This window comes from Nannospalax galili, unplaced genomic scaffold (genome assembly GCF_000622305.1).
Source record: "Nannospalax galili isolate Female #2095 unplaced genomic scaffold, S.galili_v1.0 scaffold2271, whole genome shotgun sequence".
Classification (NCBI taxonomy): Eukaryota; Metazoa; Chordata; class Mammalia; order Rodentia; family Spalacidae; genus Nannospalax; species Nannospalax galili.
Window position 1 is genome coordinate 565,058 of NW_008329329.1, and position 12,580 is coordinate 577,637.

Below are 12,580 nucleotides of genomic sequence, written 5' to 3' on the forward strand. Positions count from 1 at the left end.
GAGTTTGGAGAGGCATGTGGGTACCCCACAATAACTGCACGAAGGAAATCCTAGGAAGCTACAGTCAGTGCAGGCTTGCCCATTTCTGTGACCTGGTCAATGAGGGGTTGGGATTCTTTTCTAAAACCTGAGGAACTTTGAGATTGGGGATGTAGAGTCTTGTCCAAAGGGCAAGAACAGCCAGTACCCCCGTGAAGCCACCCTGACCTTAATTGACGGAGTAATTCCTGCACTCTGTCCAACCCAGGAAGACATTTAATATCAGAAAGCTCACGGGCATCATCTGAATGGGGACTCTTGAAATGTCTGCAGCTAGCTCAACTGAACACACATGTGAACTCCACCCCAGGGCTGGGTCCATGAGAGTGACTGGATGCCCCCTGGTTCCTGCCTCCACCATCTACCTGTTTGGGAGCACTCTGTGAAGGGATCTGCAATCCTTGGGTACTATAAGCATTAGAGGTGATTGATCTGCAACCACTTTAACAGGAAAAAGCAGGAGCCCTTACCCCACCCCACCCAAAGCACCATTTGATCCTGTAGCATAGCTTGGGGCTGGGATGCAATGGGCCTTCAGCTGAGTGGCTGGGATGGGGGAACACTCACTCCTTAAACTCTCCTCAGAGGATGCCCTTTGTTCCTCCAACAAACGCTTCTAGAAGCCCCTTACTGGGAAGTAGGCACACTGACCCCACCCCACCCCACCCCCAGAGCTTGCTAAAACTATAGGAAAGAATGGCAAGAAACTGAAATTTAAAGGTCGATGACTAACTGCCTTTCTCCCAGAATGGAGCATGCAGTGTGTGTTGAGAAGAAAAGTGGAGATGAGAAGGACAGGGTGGCAGGTGGCGGGGAGGTCAGGAAAGCCCTCTAGCTTCTGTCATTTCATGAGGAGCATTCACCTCCATGCTTCTGAACCACCATACACCCTGTTCCACCTGCCTGTTCCTCTCCCTTCACCGCACTGTGGATTTGCCAAATGTGTGTCTGCCCACCCTCCACCCCCTCCCCTTTGTTAGGATGTCTCTGCGTCTACTCAAGTTCCCTTTGACCCCAGCACTTGGAAGGCAGAGGCAGGAGGTTCTCTGTGAGATCGAGGCCAGCCTGGTCTACATAGTGAGTTCCAGGCCAGCTGGGGCCACAGGGAGACCCTGTCTCAAAAAGATTAAAAAAAAATAAAACTCTCACCCTTGCTTTGTTTTTGTTGCTGCTGTCCCTTTATTTTACATTTATTTATCCCTTCTCTGTCCTAGTTTGCTTTCTGTGGCTTTGATGAAACACCAAAAGCAACATGGGGGTGGAAAGGATTTATTTGGCTTACAGCTTATAGCCCATCATAGGGGAAAGTGCTCAAGGCAGGAACCTGGAGGCAGAAACTGAAGCATGGACCAGGGAGGAACGCTGCTTACCGACTCGCTAGTTACCTTTCTTATACAGTCCAGACCCACCTGCCCAGGGATGATAACCACCCACAGTGAGCTAGGCCCTCCTACATCAGTTAGCAATTAACAAAACACCTCACAGACCTGGTCACAGGCCAGTCTGATGGAGAAACCCTCAATTGAGGTTTCCTCTTCCCAGGTGACTCTCGTTTGTGTCAAGCTGACCAAAGCTAAGCTGTACACTCTGGATGTGTGTAGGTGTGTGGATGTGGGCATGCCACAGAATGCCTGTGGAGGATTAGAAGAAAACCTGCGGGAGTTGTTCTCTCCCTCCGTCACATGGGTCCCAGGATGGAATTCAGGTCATCAGTCTTGGCAGCGGGTAGCTTTACCCGCTCAGCCTTCCCACTGGCTCTGACCTTGGCTTTTTGAGTCAGAATCTCATGTAGGCCAAGCTGGCCTCAAATTCTCTATGTAGTTGAATATGGCCTTGAACTTCTGCTCCTCCTGCCTTTGCCTCCAGAGTGCTGGGACTGCAGTCTCACTTGGCTATTTTAACATCTTTAAAGTCTTTCCCGTGAGGCTTTCAGGAGCACTGAGATAGAGGACCAAGTCAGTTCTTCACAGCACAGATGGTCCTGGTTACAAAGTTTGCATTGACCTCAGAAATCTTGCTGACCACACAGAAAACAAAGGCAACACTCACAGGGACGTCAGATGAGCCAAGACAGCACACATACCAGGAAGCAGCTCCTGGGTAGAGAGTTCAAAACCTCATGGCCAGCAAGTTGATAGCTATGTGTGTGGCCAAACCCAGACACGTGCCAGCCCTACATCCCTCTATGCTAGGATGCTCCTCATAGTCCCTAAAAGGCTCCACATCTACGATGCTCCCAGAGAGTCCAGAGAGGCAGGCAGCATCCTCAGGCTCTCACTAACACACATCCCTGACGGCCGTGTCGGTGGCATTGTTGACTGGCAGGTGGAAGCTCAATGACAAACACTATTGCACCATGTCAGGAAACAGCAGCTCAGCTAGAAACTGGCTCAGCATTTCTGGGATACGGCTAAAGGAGGAGCACCTTCTCTGGGAGATGAAACAAGATGGAAGTTGTTGAGGACCAGAGACCACAGTCCAGCCACTGAGGAAGAGAGAGGGAGGGAGGGCTTGATGCAGCAAGAATTGGAACTAATATAAATCAAACCGGGCACATTTCCAAACCTTCTACTGTCTTCTCCCAACTTCACTAAAACCTTAGTCCTGTTAATCCTCAACAGATGGAGGATGAATGAGGGTTTTAATGACATCACAAAACTTTCATCATATAATTTAGTCTGAGTGACTTTTTACATCTTCCTGATGAGTCTGTGGGGTGAAATGGGGGAAGGGGAGAATCTCTAAACATTTTGAAGCTAAGAGAAATCTTTTATCAGAGCAAAAGAAAATCTACATAGATTTTGGGAAAGGCAGGGCTATGCAATACAAGTGTGTGAGATTGTTTTATTATTTTGGTCTTTCTGAGACAGGGTCTCCCTGTAGCCCAGCTGTCCTGGAACTCACTAGGTAGACCAAGTTGGCCTCGAAGTCACAGAGATCAAGGCCTATTTCTGCCTCTCAAGTGCTGGATTAAAGGCGTGTGCCACCATGCCTGGCTGTTTTATAATTCTTTACAGAGCAAAATCAGTGCACTTGGGTATTCTTAGACTCTAGTTATAGTTGAGCTAATCATTCTGGGCATCAGCATCAAGGCAGATCAGAGAAAAAGATTCATAGCCTGCACAGCTGGAGAAAGGGCGCGCTGACACACACTATATGAAATGTTCAACACCCAGCGAGAGCTGACTGAGGGACATGGCTTAATAGAGTGACTAGGTGGCATTACAGAGCACAAGTGACAGTCTGAAAAGAACAGCACAGAAATGCTTTCTTTTTCTTCTGTGTTTTCTATACCAGAGTGTCGAAGAGGCCCTCCCTATAACCAGTTGTCAAACCCTGCTGGATTCTCAGACCTGCTCCCTCCTCTCCATCCCTCCTCAACAGATCTGGCAAAGACCTTGACCTCCGTCTCCTGGATGAGCCAGGAGCCTTGCTGGGGTCCCTCTGCTTCCCACTGCATCAGCCCACGTGCTGCTTCCTAGGCCACAGAAGAACACTAGGCTCAGTGTCATCCAGGTCCCTCCACCGCCCAGCTACATTTCTGTGTCATTTTTGAACTCAGTGCTGTGATGGCTAGTGTTCCCTATAACTTGATGGAATCTAGAATCACCTGTGGGCCTATCGGGGGTTATCTTGCTTGCAGTATTGAGGTAGGAAGACCCGCCCACTGAGGGTGGGGCCATTCCCTGGCTGGGATCCCTGACAGTGCTATTGGAGAAAGGAAACTAAACAGTGTTCACTGCTCTCCTCCCGCCTGCTGAGGTCATGTGACCAGCTGCTTCGAGCCCCTCCTGCCTCGACTTACAAAGCAGTGGGTTGTACTTTGAACTGTGAACCAAAATAAATCATTTTCCCTTTAACAGAAAAGGAACTAAGACAGCTTACCTTTGTCCAGGAAAAGCAGACTAGGAAAGATGTCCAGACCTGGAGAGGGGTGCTTCTCTAGGAAGAACCCCTAGACACCACATTTGTCAGAGTTGGACAAGAGGGACCCTCTTTTGGAACTCCACAATGCTCCTCATCTCAGTGCTAGAAAGATCTATGTAGGCTAAGTTCCCTCCTCCAAGGCACCCACAAGCCTGGTTCCTTCTTAGACCCCCAGTGGTGGGCAAAACAGCCCAAGCACAAGGATTTGACCAGAAATGCTGTAAGAGGATTGGATGGCATGGAAAGATGGAACGAAAGACTTGCCCTAATCTCATTGATCTTCAAACTGGAAAGAAAGGGAAGAGGGGGAGGTAGAAGGCATGAAGCCTGTATCTTCCATGTCTGGTGATTAGAGCCCCAGTGTCTCCCAGTGATTGGAAGCTGAGGGCCTGGCTGGCCTTGGAAGGCAGTCAAGGGGGCCCTTGTGTGGGAAGCACAGGGATAGAATGGGAGGAGAAGGCTTGTGGTTGGGGTGGGCACTGGAACAGGACTTTGCAGCTTCTTGGCACATTCGAGGAACCATAAGGGGCTGCAGAGATGGCTCAGCGGTTAAGAGCACTGTTTACTCTTGCAGAGGACCTGGGTTCTGTTCCCAGCACTCACATGGCAGCTAACACCTGTCTATAATTCCAATTCCAGGAGATATGACACCCTCTTCTGGCCTCCATGGTGATCAGGCATATACATGGTGCACTTAACATACATGAAAGTGAAACACTCATACAAATATATAAATCAAGAAAGCAAGAAACAAACTCAGATAGAAGCAGAGGTTTGCAATGCGGCTCCCCCAGCTCGCTAGCATGTTAATTATTCTACCTGAAGGAGGTGGGCTCCACTGACCTTTGCAGGGTCTACTGGCACAGTTCTAGGCTGTGGGCAGAGCCATCTCTGTCCATCTAGGTCCCAGCTGCTCGGCCAGCAGCCCTGGTTACACAGCCTTATGTTACAGGCATGCTTTCCAGGATAGAAGGCAGAAACTATTTCAATACGGCATCGTAGACTATGGCATTGTAGACTACGTGGTTTTCATTTAGCCTGTTATCTTTCAATTCTCGTGTAAAGTATCTAGGAATTTAAATTAGAGAATTGTCACTTTGGTTGAGCAAAATCTGTGTGGGCTTGAGTTTTGCAAGTTAGTCCTGAAAGACAGGTTTCCTTTGAGGCAGGGAACAAACCAGTAGATTTCTGAGTTACAGGTGGGATTCTCTAACAAAATGGTTCTAAACTCTGGGGGATTTGACCCTTTAGGAGATATCTGGCAATGTCTTGAATGTTCTGGGCTGTCATAACCAGGAATAGAAAGACTTACTCCTGATGGCAAAGGCCAGGGATGCTGTCACTAGCCTATCCTTCATAGGACAACCCTATAAACAAGAGTCATTTGGCCCCCAAAGTCAACAGTGATGAGACTGAATAGCCCTGCCCTCCTCTGTGGAAGAGCCCAGAGGTAGGCACATCTGATGGCCCTGTACCCATCTCCAGACAAGGACACCTGTTCAGTGTCTGTTTCTCTACTCTGTACTAGATATGGTTCCAGTGGGAACCCCACACTCTCCATAAGAACCTAGTGCAGTAATTAAGATAGTGCTATGTAGAAACGGTTGTCATGTAGTGTAATTGTGCATCTGCAATTGTTTCAAAAAGGATGGGCAGAGAATGTCAGGGAAGGAGAGAGCCTCGTCAGGGTTGCTACAAGCTGTGATGGTTTCGTTTGTCAGCTTGAGCAGATCTAGAGTCACCCTAGAGACAAATTTCTGGACATATCTAGGATGGAATTTGTAGATGGGGTTAACGGAGGTGTGATGCTCCATCTTACATGCTGCCAGCACCATATCATGGGCTGGTGTCCTGGAGTGACTAAAAAGGAGAATGAGCTGAGCCCTGCCATTCCCCTTTGTCTGCTTCCTGAGTGTGGACGCCATGGGACCAGATTCCTCCTGCTCCTGTAGCTTTCCCTTGAACCGTGAGCCCAGATGAACCTTGCTTCTTCAAGTTGTTTTCATCAGGTATTTTATCACAGAAACAAGAAGAAATGAGCCAGGGTGACTTACAACTGAGATCCAGGACCCAAGTTTAGACGGCTGCACTGACTGTGCGCTGATGGCTACCCGCATCCTGGAAAGCTGTGCTTGGTTCTTTAAAATTTCATCAGCCTCGGTCAACCTCTGCCCACAGGGAATTGACTGCTCACAGGGAGCCCAGCGCAAAGGGAAGCAAAGCAGATCACACTCCTGGGTCAATTCATTTCCCCTGTTCTCATTGCAAAGTTGACCCCTGGCAGCATCTTCTCAGATGGGAATCTGTCTTTAAACTGCGTGACAAAAACACACGCAAGGTGGGAAGCCGGGACTCCATCCGTCTGTGACCTGGAGGACTAGAGAGAAGCAGCCAGGGTCCTTCGTTACAGTAAGTCTGTAAGTCTGATCCTCGGGTAAACGTAGGTCTTGAGAACTTTATTATATGCTCTAGAGTGTCAATCAGATATTTTATTATGGGTCCCTTTCTTCCTGCCCCCCCACCTCACATAAATTATGATGTTCCCTGAAAATCACTGTATCTTGTCTTACACACACTGCTCCTCCAACTTGTAAGATGTTTCTCTGTCTTGTGGTCTTTCTGCAGTCTTAGAAATGAGTATGAAAGGCACGTAAGGGGGAGATACAGATCACAGAGCGTTGTTCATTTAAAAACGGGTTTTTCTCTGTGGCTGGGGATGTAGCTCAGTTGGCTAAGCACTTTCCCAGCATGCACAAAGTTCTAGCATCTATCTCCAGCACTGTATAGACAGGTGGACATAGCACTGCATATCAGAGTGGAATCTAATGGAATCCCAGCATTTGGAAATGTAGAGTCAGGAAGATCAGAAATTCAGGATCATTTTGGCTACACAGTAAGTTTGAGGCTAGCCTGGGGTACATGAGACCTTATCTTAAAAAAATAAAGGCCTGCATATTGACTAGATTCTGCTAGGGACTACCTCAGACTAAGAATGTCATCACAGCAAGATAGGAGACATAGTGGTTCAGAGCCAGGGCTCTGGGAAGCAAGGGTCTGAGTTCAAATCTCATCTTTGCTTATTACCATCCTAGATGAGTCCCTTAATCTTGACAATCTTTTCTTTATTTGTAAAATGGAAAGTGACAATAGTTTCTACATGCTAATTTTTTATGAACACAAAACAAATTGGTAAAATTGTGACTGACGCACAAGAAACCCTCAGCAAAAGTGAGCCTCTGGCATTCTAGCAGGTTGGGCAGTTCCATCGGCATCTCTGCAAGTGACCTGTCATCCCCCAGCCTGAAGGAGGAAACTTCTGCAAGACTTTTAATGTCAGCCTCAAAGCACCATGAAGCCCAAAGTCATTTCACCACTAAGAAATGTCCAAAGACACACAAGGAGAGAAGATCCACCCCGGCAGCCACTAAGGGCAGCTTCTGGCTGAAGACAGAAGCTAATCTCGTTGGAGATTAAAATAACAAAGGACAAGGACTTGTTAAATGTTTCTTCCAAGGTCAGCCAAGCAAAGCAGGGTGGATTTCCTGATGAACTTTGTCCATATAATTCCCAAGCTAGAAGGGCAGAAATAATGTAGGGCAGGGCAAGTTTACTGAGAAAAACTTCCTGACACCAGGAAACACAGAGTTCGTGCATAGGGCACTGGATGTTCCGTCAGTCCTGAAGTGAGCTGCTATTTCTAAATGACTAGCTGACGTCCGTGAGGGGTCCAGGCCTCTTGTTTCTGTTGGAACAAGACAGACGTGCATCGTGCTATGGAAAATAAGCTCCAAAGAACATGAGGAGATTGAATAAACCAAGGGCCATAGAATTTTGATGCAAGTGGCTTGCCTTTTTAAGAACTACTATACTCTGGGTCATCTGAGAAGAGCCACAGTCCCCAAGAAGTGGATGAGTCTCAAAGGCAAGGTTAATACTATCTCACTGAGCTTGGTTTTTCAAAAAGAGTACCTGCAAGTCTTCTATTTCCCTACGAATCCAGCACTCAAAACTGTACCTTCCTTCCATTTTGTTAGTTAACAGGTGTTTCCCAGCTTCATGCTCAACCAGTATGGAAAACACAAGAAAACTGTAAAAGGGACAACAGTCAACAGCTAACCACGTCCCCTTCCCTGCCCAGTACAATCTATATATAAAACTTTTCTTCTAAACAGCATGCAGGATCATCAGCTAATACATGTCTCTATCAATACCTCTTGGAGTGAGGGTGATTTCCACACAGTCCGCCTGCTAGCTCTTTAGGGAAGAACTGGTTTCACCTGCATTACATACTGACAAAGTATACTGGTGCATGATTTGCAATGCTGTTTGATAAATGAATGAATGGATGGGCTGACGGACAACAGATGACAAAAGTTCACACATAAGTGCAGGGAAACTAACATGCCTTAGTGGCTAGGGAAGCTCTAGCATAAATAAAAATAAAAGCAAAACGGGCCGGCCGGGCATGGTGGCACAGGCCTTTAATCCCAGCACTCAGGAGGCAGAGGCAGGCAGATCTCTGTTGCATTCAGGGGAAGCCTGAGTCTACATGGTGAGTTCCTGGCCAGTCTGGGCTACAGGGAATCCTGACTCAAAAAGTACCCCCCCACAAGAAAAGCAAAACAGGTGGAAAAGTTTATGGCACAAGAATGCATCCTGGGGGAAAAAAAGCAGGTTAGATAGGTTGTTCTATGATCGCTTATTAATGTACATCACTTATTTATGGCATTTCCTCTTAGTTTGTCATTAGAAGCAGAATGGAGAGCAGCTGGTCACTGAGCATCTCTTTAAACCTCACTAGATGCTTGTAAACTGTACCTGCTTAAACTTTATTGTGTCCACAGCACCTGACACACGGTAGATACAGCAGTTTTGTTACAAGGATCTGTGCTGGGAGCTGTCTCTTCCCATTGCCCTGGCAGAGTACTGGCCCTCCCCAGCACTCAAAGGAAACCAAATTTACCAGTCCAGTGCTCGCTTTCCAAATTGACTCTGAATTGGACTCGCCCAAGTTCTCCTAATATTAGAGGATTACGAAGCCGGCCTTGGCCCTGTATGTTTCTCTAAATCAAGAGTCACTCAAAGATGGAATGGCCCTCTTTCCATGGCTATCAGACCTTTCCTCATAAACAACCAGGCACCACAAAATGCCCTGCGTTCACCAAATGTTCTTTGGAACAAGCATGATTTAAGACAATGGAATGATTAAGATGGCTTTGTATGGGTGGGAAGATGGCTCAGGTGAGTAAGAGTGCTTGCTGTGGAGGCCTGAAGATCTGAATCTCCTGCACGCATGTAAAAGCCACATGGACCTGAGTTCAGGGGGAAGGACACTAGATGGGACAGGACAGAAGGATCTCTCTCTGGGGCTTGTTGACTGCCAGCCTAGCTGGAAAATGGTGAGCTCTGGGTGGGTAATAAAAGAGGGCACCAGACATCTTCCTATGGCTGTGTGTGTGTGCATGCAGTCACATACACCTGCACACATGTACACATGCAAACACCACACATATATACACACATAGAAAAGAAAACAATTAACAGCATTTTATTCTGGTGAACTTGGGATTTCCTCTCCTCAAATTTTGCACTTGCTTCAAGTCTAATTAAAGTCTGACCTTCACTGTTTGGGAATCAGCTAAAAAATCTATTAGATCAGGATGGAGTCTACCTTTCATTCAGTCTTTCATAATAGCCTTTCTTGTCCTGATTGTTAAAAAGAAAAAAAAATGTCCTTAAAGTTACCTCTATTTTTAGTCCCCAAGCACATCTACTTTATTTCTGCACTAAAAACTGACTTCTTACTGCATGGAATTTGAACCTTGACCCATAGTCTGTTCCACACTACCCATCTCTAGCTCTCTCTAGCACACCCACCCCCACCCCAACACACACTTGCCTCCACTTCTGGAGACTTAAGCACAGCAGGCCTGCCTTCCAGGTGGCCTCAGGCAGGTGCATCTTGCTCACAGATGTGAGCTCACCCTCTCCTTAGATGGATTTGGACTTGAGGACACAGATCACACCTCTTGCTTTCCTGGAAATGTCCTCCCCGTCTGGGAGTCACCCTAGGGGTCTCGGCTTTCACACCCACAGCTCCCTCGGCCTTCCCCAGGTCAATCACGTTACTCTATCTGGGTACCTGAGAGTGGTTTTGTCTACTTGCTTATTTGGGACTGTGCTTTCTCCTGCCTCTGCCCCTGTGCTGGGATTAAAGGTATGCACCACCACATCTAACTCGTCATATTCCTTTGAATAATATGTCTATGTTCTGTGCGTAGTTCACTAGTCTTTAACCCCTTTTTTGTCTAGTTAGATTTGTTTGCTTATTTGTCTGTTTTGGGGGGTGGGGTGCTGAAATGTTAGGCAAGTGTTCTGCCACTGAGCAACAGCCCCTCTAGATTGTGCAGTGCTATTTAGGGCCCTTCCCAGATAACTTTCTATCTGAAATGCTTATGGACATCTGGCACTAGTCAGCTTCTAAGACTCTAAGGCAGAGATAAGGAAAGCAACCTTGTAGAAACCACCCATCCTTCCAGGTTCCAAAGGCCAGGGGACTAGGCTTCTAGGTAATGGTTTTGGTTTTAATACCCTGAAAGTTTCCTGAGGCTTTTGCAAATCTTACTACAGATAATCTCAGGAATCCGTACTGATCTACCTTAAAGAGATAATTCTGGTGTTGGGGGTGCACATTGAAAGAGCAAAGTCCATTATCAGGCATTTCCTTAGATGCACTAAAAACCAGCTAAGCCACACCTGCTAATGGGCCTGTTGAGGCTGTTCTGGATCTATTTACCTGTGCTTGTTACCAATAGATAGTAATTTCCTTTGTCTTGTGTTTTCTTCTGAAGATCTGTTCTTTTTCTCCCCATGGAGAAAAAGAGGATACTATAACTTTAATTTGGGATTCCTATTTTTTTGGCCTTACTGTCTCTACCCACCTCCCACCTCCCTACATACAGAAGCCCATGCATGTGCACACACACACACACATCCCTTCTTTTGAGATAACTTTTCTCCCTAGCTGAGGATGCTGAAGGATACTGAGAGGAGCTGATCTTTGCCAGGTTTGGGAAGACTGAGTGTATAGACCTCACAGGGTGAGACTCGGGTGATCCAGGTAAAAGCACAGCATAAGAATGAGCCTGTGCACCGCCCCCCCAGGGTCCGTCCTTAGCATTTATTACACTGATTGAACTTTGATTGGGGGCTAAATGGAGTTCAGAGTAGAGCCAAGACTCATCTTCAGCATGCTCAGACATGTGGGCAAGCCAGGGCAACTGACGACATATTTACCAATGTGAATTCTCAGGCATTTTTCAAAACTTTATTTCAAGGCCTCCTCCTCCGGGAAAGAGTTAAGTGGTGCCTCCCCTCTTCTCTTGCTCCGAGTCAATATCACATCTTGAGAAATGTTTAGGCTTTCTAAAAATACCCAAAACACTGAAGAACGCCGTAAACATCAAAGTACTCCTTTTTAAAATCCCTACATCTGATGGGAGAATCCAGAGGCTTAAAATTAAGTAAATAAAGAGGTGATTACAAATGCCCGTTTCCTTGACAACTCCCCTCCCCCCAGCCCTCCTGTGATAGGGAAAAACCAAAATGAAAACGAGGAGGGGGTAGCCACTGAGCCATGCCAGGTTCCAGCGAGGCCCAGCCAGACCAAGCCCAAGAAGGAAATACAAATAAATCAATTTAGATCGAAGCTGTATTTTGGTCGAGTATTTTTTCTGGTTGCCATAGATACGCCAGAGACGGAAGAACATGTTGCATGAACAAAAGAGAGATGTATGTAACAGGAACATTCTCTCCAGCTTCCCGATGGCCAAGAAAATGCTCCCACCCGAGGAAGGGTGCTCGCAGAGCCCGGAAAGGCACCTCGCAGTCTGGCACAAAGCGGTGGTCCTCGGCAGTCGGCGGAGCCCCTGCACACCCCCTACATCCTTCACTTCCCCACCAGCCTCCCAGCTGCTCCGAGCCTACCCCTTCCAGAAGTCCCAGCGAAGCCCGGGGGAGCAGAGGGAATCCGGCTAGGGAGGGAAATCCGAACCTCGGGCCACACCCCAGAGGAAGGTGGCTGGGAATGGCACGAACAGTACCTACCTCCTTCCTTGCAGCCCCGGGCATCTGCGCTCACGAGCCAGAAACTGCAAGGCAGCCGGCTGGGGTTCAGAAATTGCCTCTACTTTACAGAAGCTGTAAGTCAGCCAACACTGGAAAGAAAAAGCGAGACTCCACCCAAAGGGGTGGGCCCTTCGGGTAGGAAAAAAAAAAAAGTGGTCCTCAGCTGACGTCTCTACCCACCCATGTCACTTCCTTTTAAAGCGAGGGAGGCTCGGACCAGTGTAACATGAGTCATCCTCTTCCCCTTCCAGTTAGTGTGAGGAAGTGCCCCGCTCGGGCCTCGCGCTGGAGTCGGAGGGGACGTGGCTCGGAGGTCGCCAGCATCCCCCACAAAGCGCTCGCCCTCTCCCGAACCCTGTTGCATCCCTGCGCGGAGGAGGCTCAGCAACCTCAGCCTCCCGCCCTGCGCGCCCGGACCTGGAAACGGTCCTCGGCCGCCTCCTGTTTCATTCATCAAACTGGCGCTGCATGTGGCTGGAACCCGCGC

At 47.8% G+C, this 12,580-nt stretch overlaps 1 protein-coding gene across 1 annotated transcript in view; it reads right to left on the reverse strand.

Annotated features, from left to right (window-relative positions):
- Agpat4 (1-acylglycerol-3-phosphate O-acyltransferase 4) overlaps positions 1 to 12,220 on the reverse strand; it is a 126,792-nt gene extending 114,572 nt beyond the window's left edge. Inside the window, exon 1 of the mRNA XM_008836720.3 lies at positions 12,073 to 12,220. The gene's annotated coding sequence lies outside the window, so the exon portion shown is untranslated. The remainder of the gene's footprint in view (positions 1 to 12,072) is intronic.
- Between the last annotated feature and the right edge of the window lie 360 nt (positions 12,221 to 12,580).